Source organism: Harpegnathos saltator, unplaced genomic scaffold (genome assembly GCF_003227715.2).
Source record: "Harpegnathos saltator strain DR-91 unplaced genomic scaffold, Hsal_v8.6 scaffold444, whole genome shotgun sequence".
NCBI lineage: Eukaryota > Metazoa > Arthropoda > Insecta > Hymenoptera > Formicidae > Harpegnathos > Harpegnathos saltator.
The window spans coordinates 547,772-556,204 of record NW_020230255.1 but is presented as its reverse complement, the minus strand read 5'-3'; positions in this window follow the sequence as shown (position 1 = coordinate 556,204).

Genomic DNA, 8,433 nt, shown 5'->3' with positions numbered 1-8,433 from the left:
AGGCCGCAACGCGACCCAGTTGATCCAGCAACTGTTGCCGGTGCGCGGCGAGGGGAAAGACAATGCGCTGCTATTCGTTTTTTTATCTTGCCGGACCTACGTCTCGCCGCACGCCGCCAACAGTTGTTAGGTCGAGTGCGCCGCGCTGTGGTCTGAGTAGCTGCAACGCTTCTCCAATCATCTATGTCGGCGCGCTCCCATTCCTCTGATTTCTGTCATTAATAACTCGATAATTATTGCGAATCTCGTAAAACAGTATAGGACTTTTATGTTTGTCTTAACCCAATCTACCTTCACATTTCGGGTTGTAAACTTATAACCCCCCACCCTATATATACATACATACATACATATAAATTATAAATTAAATTATATATATATGTATATATATAGTTAATTTAATTTAAGACATTACATGTGAGGTTGTGATTGGTCCCCCCCGTGGACGCCACCTTGACGTGGTGGGGGGGCTTGTGTGGCTTGATGATGTGCAGAGCTGTGCCGGCGGGGGTTTCGGCCCCTGGCAGGTTCTACCATGCCGGAGAGATCTGCACCGAGAGGCCAGACTAAGAGCGTCCTTATTCACTCTCGGAGGGGCAGCTGCCTCCGAGTTTCATATAGGGACCGGAGGACCGCACTGGTACTAGTACCAGTGCGATCCAAAGGACCCTACAGCGTGGGCAGAACGAGCTCGTGAGCCGGGTGAAGGCAACCGTTCTAGAGGAAGGAAAACCCTGACTGCAAACCCGTACTTGTCAGGACGTATAACCTGACACGATTGCGAGGGGCCAGAGTGCTTCGGCATCCTGGTACAGGGGGCTCAGGCATCCCCGGCAGACCCTAGCCTACTACACCGTAACCCTAGGTCATGCCTCTGGGGCCGGGGGTCTTGTCTTAATCGGCCGGACCGCGAGGCGGGGCTATAAAATACCACGTAATCCTACGGTTGAGGCATGCCACGCTTATGGGATGAATGGCAGGTGCGTGACCTGTCGCTAGTGGTTCCTCACCCTGGGCACCTGGCGAACCCAGGGGACACGCTAGCCTTACTCCGGGTAATGCGGGGGCTCTACCCGGGTCGACGCCCACTTCCCGCCGTACTCGTGGGACCAAGAATGGACTCTCATTTATACAAACAAAAAAACCCAGAGCCTTCGGGCTCAGAGCCTTCGGGCTCAACGGTCCTAATGGACGGGCATAGCAGCCCGTCCATGGATCGACTACCCCTCGTGGGTGATTTTTTAGTAGGGAAGGGGGGTTTAGAGGTGGAGAGAGTCCGCCAGGCGGAAGCCTCCTCCCCTCCCCCTGGGGAGGTTGAGCATGCGGACTCCAGGGGGCTAGCCCCTGGAGGACCGCCTATTAACGAGGACCGACCACCGTCCTCAAACCGGCGCCTCCCTGACCGCGGGGATGGCGCGGTGAGCCCGCCGGGTAGGCTGACGCGGGCGGCCACCCAACGTGGGAGCACCAAGTCCCTGGTGTCCGCGGGTAAAACCGCGGCACCAGGGATCAATAGACCGAGTCCCCTCTGCTCAAAGCAGAGGAAGGAGAAACCTTCCCCTGCAAACAAGGGGACCAAGGAGGGGACCAAAGGGGCAGCAGGAACGTCGGGGCTGATCACCGGTCCGGTGATACGCTCCGACATCATCCTTTCGCAGGGCAGCAGAGTCCAGCTACCAGGCCTGGTGAAGACCACCGCAGGACCAGGAGCAGGATCGGTGAGAGGAGGAAACACCGGTGGAGGGAGGAAGAGGATGAGAGAGGCCACCAATTCTAGTGGCTCCTCCTCCGGTGCAGAGTTTCCTGCCCTGGAGCCAACGAGGAAGGGGCCGGGTCGGCTACCCACCACTGGGGAAGGGATGGGGGTGAAAAGAAAGAAGGAGTTGGAGAGGGAAAGGAAGAAGGAGGAGGAAAGTAAAAGGTTGGAGCAGGATATCCGGATGCTCCTCGATACTGGGATGTTGTGGTCCCTTGAGGACAAGCGCCCGGTCGAGGAGATATTCCGGGACAACGCAACAATTAACCTCCTCAGAGAGGCCAGGGTGGCCGAACTGGCCTCGAAGGTAGGCCGAGCCTTAGGTGCGGTTCGGCTGGTCTCGCGAAGGTCCCGTATCTTAAAAGGAACCTTCGTGGGACTGCTGAACCGCGCCGTGGCCACCTCCGAGGCGGTGATGGCCACCCTGCTGGCGCGGACAGCGGAGCTGGATAGCCGGGGAGAGGAGGCCTCGGAAACAAAGAAGGAGGCTGAAGAGCTCAGAAACGAGCTTAAAAAACTTAGGGTTGAGAATAGGAGGCTGGGCGAGTAGTTGGAGACCATTAAGGCCTCCACCTCCTCGGCCCCCGCCCTCCTTCCCTCTTTGCTCCCCAGGGGAAGGAGATTGTCGTACGCGAAGGCGGCCGGGGGATCGACGACGTCAACGACTACGTCGGCGGAGGAAGAAGAGGAGAAGAACAGGAAGGAGGACAGAAGGAGGAAGAAGAAGAAGAGGAGGAGGGAAACCAACCCTCCTTCTCCTTTGAAAGGGAAAGAAGTGAAGGTGGGGGTGCTTGTGGAGATCCCGTCTTATGACGATAACCTCCCCGAGCACCCATCTCCTCCGACGGGGAAAGCCGAAAAGGCGGCGGAGGAGCTTGACGCCGCCATGGCCGCCACGGCCCTCAATGCTTGCAACCACGAGGAGGAGCTCCGCCGCATAAAGGCGGAGCTTGACTCCTTAATGGTGGCGGGCGGAAGGGGCCGGGCGGCTGTGGCGGTGGAAACATCAGGAACCACCAAGGAGCCGGCGGCAGCAGTCCAGGAAGGGAGAAAGGAAGGACAGGAGACCTCGGGGAGGAAAGTCCTGACGCCCACAACACCTGTGGCGCCGAAGGAAACCGGGAAAAAGGAGAAAGGTAAGGGAAGGAAAGAAAGGAGAAAGGAGCAGAAGAGGAGGAGGAAGGAAAGGGCTAGGCGGATGAAGGAGGAAGAGAGAAGAGCCCAACGGGAAGGAAAAGGGACGCCGGCCAAAACCCTTTTGGAGGCGATGAGGAGCCAAAACCCCAGAACCCAGGAGGAAGGAAAAGGGGAATTATGGTCCCAGGTGGTGGGGCGAAGGGAGAAGCAGAGGAGAGGGGAGGAGGAGGAGAAGACGAACCTTTCTACTGCCTCTGTCGCCCCGAAACAAAAGGGACCCGGGAGGGGGACATCAGCGGCCGGACGGGGAAAACCTAAACCGCCTCGTTCAGCGGCCGTTACCGTGACGTGCCCCGACGGAAAGTATCATGAATTCATGATAGAGGCCAGGCGCCGTATCAGGCCAGCGGATCTGGGGATCAAGTCGTCCCTGAGGATCCGCCGGGCCCTGAACGGGGCAATGCTGATTGAGGTGCCTGGCCTCAACGTCGGGGCGTCCGCCGACCGGCTTGCGGAGGAGCTCCGCAAGCTGGCGGCGGAAAAAGGCCCCGGTTATCGCGTCCAACGCCCGGCAAAGTTCGCAGCTTTGCGAATTGCCGGGCTGGACGCGACGACCGGGGCCGAAGAGGTGGCGGCCGCGGTGGCCCTCGCTGGGGGATGCACGCCAGAGGAGGTTTCTTCGGGCGTGATGAGCGTCTCCCAGCGGGGGACTGGAGCTATGGTGGTGCGGTGTCCGCTGGCGGCGGCCGCTAAAGTCGCCGCCGCGGAGCGGGTACCAGTGGGATGGACCCGCGCCGGGGTGACGGCGCTGCCCGCTCGCGCAACATTGTGCTTCCGCTGCTTAGAGCGGGGGCACGTGCGCGAGCAGTGCACAAGCGCCGTCGACCGCAGCGGTATGTGCTACCGCTGCGGTAACCCCGGCCACCGCGCCAAGGGATGCCAGGAGGCGGTGAGGTGCCCGGTTTGCGCTGAGGCAGGCAGGCCCTCCGGTCATAAGATCGGAGGACCTGCCTGCAAACCCCCTCCCGGGAGGAAAAGGGGGGAAAAAAGAAAGACGGAGAGAGGCAGAAGGGGGGTGCAACTACTGGCGGGGGGGAAGCCCGAACCACCACCGCCAGGGAAGAACCGGACCCCATCAGATCTAAGGAGAGGAGGAGAAGGGCCTCCCCCCCACCGAAGGAGAAGGAAGCCGCAACTGTTCCAGCCCCCTCACAGGCGGCAACACAGGAGGAGAGTGAGGCTCCCATTGGTAACCTCATAGACTTCGACTGGGAGCCGGAAATCACCGGGGAGCCGAAACCTCAGCCCAAAAGGAGAGGAAGAGGAGAGAGGAAGAGGAGGAAGCCATTAGGGACGAAGACGACCCGAAGGTGAGGAGGGTGGAGCCCTCGGGCACACCCCCAACGGTAGTAGAGAAAGGGGAGTCGGTGGGAGCGCTGCCCCCGACTCCCTCTCAGGTTGGTCCCCCCTCGTACCCCCGAGAGGAGGAGGCCATACAGGTAGGGACCCCCCGTGTCTCCGCGGAGACACCCGCTTCGGAGGCCACCAAGGCCGAAGCCTCCTCCTGTGAGACCGCGTTGCCGCCCGCGATCTCGCAGGAGGAGGTGGAAGTAGGCAGCCCGGAGGAGGCGTGAAAGGCTTAGCTTTCACGCTACTCCGGGCCCTACAGGCCAACCTCGGCCGCGGCGCCCGGACTCAGGATCTTTGCTTGCAGAGAATGGCTGAGCTGGGCGCCGGGCTGGAGGTGATTGCCGAGCCGTACTGGGTGCCGGTACCAGGTCCGAACTGGTTCGGCAGCCCGGACGGCTCGGTGGCCATGGTGGCGAACCCTGCGGCGGGGACCCCTCCCTGTACTTTTAGGGAGAACGGGTCCTCGTACGTGGCGGTCGATTGGGGGCCCATCAGTGTGGTGGGGGTGTATCTCCCCTACCGCAGGAATAAAGCCGGTCTCGGGGAGCTCGCCCCAGTGAAGAGGGTCCTCGACAGGATCGGGGAATTGGTACGTAGGTGCCATCCCCGACCTGTCGTGATTGCCGGGGACTTCAACGCCCACTCGGAAGGGTGGGGTTGCAGTCCCCGGCAAAGGGACCCTCGGGGCGAGTCCGTGATCGGCTGGGCAGCGGGGCTGGGCCTCCTGTTAATGAACAGGGGCTCAACCAGCAACTGTGTGCGGCCGAGGGGGAGTTCAGTCATAGATTTGACCTGGGCCACCCCCTCGGCCGCTGGGATGTTCCACGAATGGAGGGTGGAGGCGGAGGGCGAATCGCTGTCTGATCATAGACATATAGCGTGGGCCCTCCGCCTCCCCAAACCCACACAGGTGCTGGCCCGCTGCCCAGGGGAGGGGAACTTTCCCATCTCCAAAAGATGGGCCCTTAATCGATTCGATTCGGACAGGTTTCGGGCGGCCGTCCTTGCGGCCACCTGGCACCTAGATGTGGGGCCAGGTGAGTGGGACCCCAGTCCCGCGGACGGGGCTGGGGAAATAGTGGGGATCGTGGCGTCGGCATGCGACGTCGCGATGCCCCAATCCCACCCCCGCCGGCGCCGGGCCATGTACTGGTGGACGGAGGAGCTGGAGACACTCCGGGACTCCTCCGTCCGAGCCAGACGGTTGTATTACCGGGCTCGGCGACGAGGCGGGGATGCCGCGAGGACAAGAGAGGGCTACCTGCAAGCCAGGAAAGCCCTCAAGGCCGCCATCGTCGAGGCCAAGCGAGCGGCCTGGGAGCAGATGGTGAGCTCCCTGGACGACGATCCGTGGGGGCGACCATACAAAAGGGTCAGGGGAAAGATCCGTCCATGGGCGCCCCCACTAACGGAGACGTTGGACCGCCAGACCCTCGAAGGGTTCCTGGACGCCCTCTTTCCGAGGGCAGAAGGGGGCCCCCATGATCCCGACGGGGCCAAGGGGAAAGCCCCTGGCCCCGACGGAATTCCTGGCCGGGCCTGGGCCCTCGCCCTCGGCGAGGGAAACCTGTCCGAAGCCACACGCAGGGTTTTCAGCGGGTCTGAGGGAGGGGGTATTCCCTCCAGAGTGGAGGAGGGCCAGACTGGTCCTCCTCCCCAAGGAGGGCAAAGCACCCGGGAGTGCGTCGGCCTATAGGCCGATATGCCTGCTGGACGAGGCGGGCAAGATGCTGGAGCGCATCGTTGCCGACCGCCTCGTCCAGCACCTGTCCTCGGAGGGACCGGACCTCCACGACCGCCAGTACGGGTTCAGGCCCGGAAGGTCAACGCTGGATGCTATCCAGTGCTTCCGGGACCTGACCCGGGCGGTCGTGGAGGAGGAGGGCGGGGTGTTGTTGGCAGTGTCGTTAGATATAACGAACGCCTTCAACACCCTGCCCTGGCCGGAGATTGGACGGGCCCTCGAACACCACGGGGTGCCCGTCTATCTCCGGCGAATCTTATCGGCCTACTTCGGGGGCAGGGACCTCGCCTTCCCAGTGGAGGGCGGGGTTCAAGGCTGGCGCGCTATGGAGCGCGGTGTTCCGCAGGGGTCGGTTCTCGGCCCCCTGCTATGGAACATCGCGTTCGACAGGGTGCTGCGCACTCCGCTTCCCCTCGGCTGCCACGTCGTCTGCTACGCAGACGACACGTTAGTGGTAGCCGGGGGGGAGAGCTGGGGGGAAGCCCGCCTCCGCGCGGAGACGGCATTGGTGTCAGTGGTGAGTACCATCAGAGACCTGGGTCTCAAGGTGGCGCCCCAAAAGACCCAGGCCGTATTCTTTCACGGCCGGGGTCGGAGGGTGCCGCCAGGGACCCGGGTACTCGTAGATGGAGTCCACGTCCGCGTCGGGCTGACAATGAGATATCTCGGCCTGACGCTGGACAGCCGGTGGAGCTTCGGACCCCACTTTGGGGAACTGGCCCCCAGGGTGCACAAGGCAGGACTGGCGGTGGCCAGCCTGACGCGCACCCAAGGGGGCCCAGGATGGAGAGCTCGCCGCCTGTACGTCACGGCGGTGCTCTCGATCGCCCTGTACGGGGCGTCCATCTGGGCGCCACAGCTGGGGGCCTGCCGCAGAAGCAATTGCGCACTGCGGCAGGCCCTGAGGCCCGTGCTCATCAGGGCGATTCGGGGCTACCGGACTGTGTCGTACATGGCGGCGACCACCCTGGCCGGCGTCCCCCCTGTGGAGCTCCTAGCCGAGGAGCGGCATCTCCTTTACTGGAGGGTAAAGAAGCTTCACAGGGAGGGAAGAATGTCGGCCAGGGCCCTAAGGGGTCTGAAGCTCCAAGCCGAGGCCCGGACCCGGGAGAGGTGGGAGGACTTATTGTCCGACCCCCGGGGTCCCGGGCCAGCGACGGCAGTGGCTGTCCGCCCCTGCCTGTCCGAATTGACAGGCAGGAGGGGACGTAGACTATCCTTCCGTCTGGCGCAGGTGCTGACCGGGCACGGGTGCTTCGGTCGGTACCTGTGCCGGATAAGGAAGGAGCTCACCACTCGATGCCACCACTGCCCCGCGGCGGAGGACACGGCGCACCACACCCTGGTCGCGTGCCCAGCATGGGCCGGGGAGCGCCGTGTCCTCTGCGGGGCGGTGGGATGCCGAGAGGGGGAGCTCTCGCTCCCGCACATGGTCAAAGCCATGTGCGGGAGCGAGGAGGTGTGGACAGCGGCGGTCTCCTTCTGTGAGACAGTAATGTCCCAGAAGGAGACTGCCGAGTGGGGGCGAAGACAGTACGGAGGCTGCGGGGAGCAGCTCCCGGGCGGACAACGCTCCCAGGGGGACGAGGGACGCGACAGCGGGCCTGGGGCAGCGCCGGCTGAGGGGGGCTCACAGACCCGCGAGGGTAGGGAGTCCCCTCGGCCGCCACGGGCCCGCCACCGGTCGCAAGGGGGGGAGTAGGGCGGCGAGACGCCTTCCCTACCTTCCCCCCCGAGCGACCGGACAAGTAGGGACAGGGGGGAGCTGTGCCCCGGTTGGGGCCGGGCCCACTCCCCTACAAATCCTCCCCTCCCTGACTAGCAGGGAGGGGGGTAAGGAGGGAGGGCGGATGTCCTCTCCCTCCTTGACAGGAGACATCAGAAGGCCAACCGGCGGGGGGTAACCCTCGTCGGGGACCGCGCCCTGGATTCCCTTCGTGGAACAGGGCGCGGTACACAGATGGCGAGGGGCTCCAGGAAGGGAGCCCTGGGGCCGGGGGGTTGGGGAGGGAATACGGGAGCAGTTCCCCCGACTCCCCTCCTCACGGTCCGACAGGTAGACATCCCGCAGGGGTTTTAGTCGGTAAGAGTCCGACATAACCCCCTTCCCCCCCAAGGGGCGGGAGTATCCATGATGGATTTCCTCTGCGTGACCAAAAAAAAAAAAAAAAAAGTTGTGATTGGTATGTACGACATACATGTGGAATATAACAACGTCTTCCGACTGATTGCGAATGCAACATAATGAGCATGCCATCGAGGGAACAAAGATACGAGAGAGTTTCAAACATTAATCTTTTTATTAGCCGTACAGATTGAAAAATCCTTCTGCACAATGAAAGTACTTATAATAACGAAGACCGGAAGACAAAGTTTTATGTAAAAA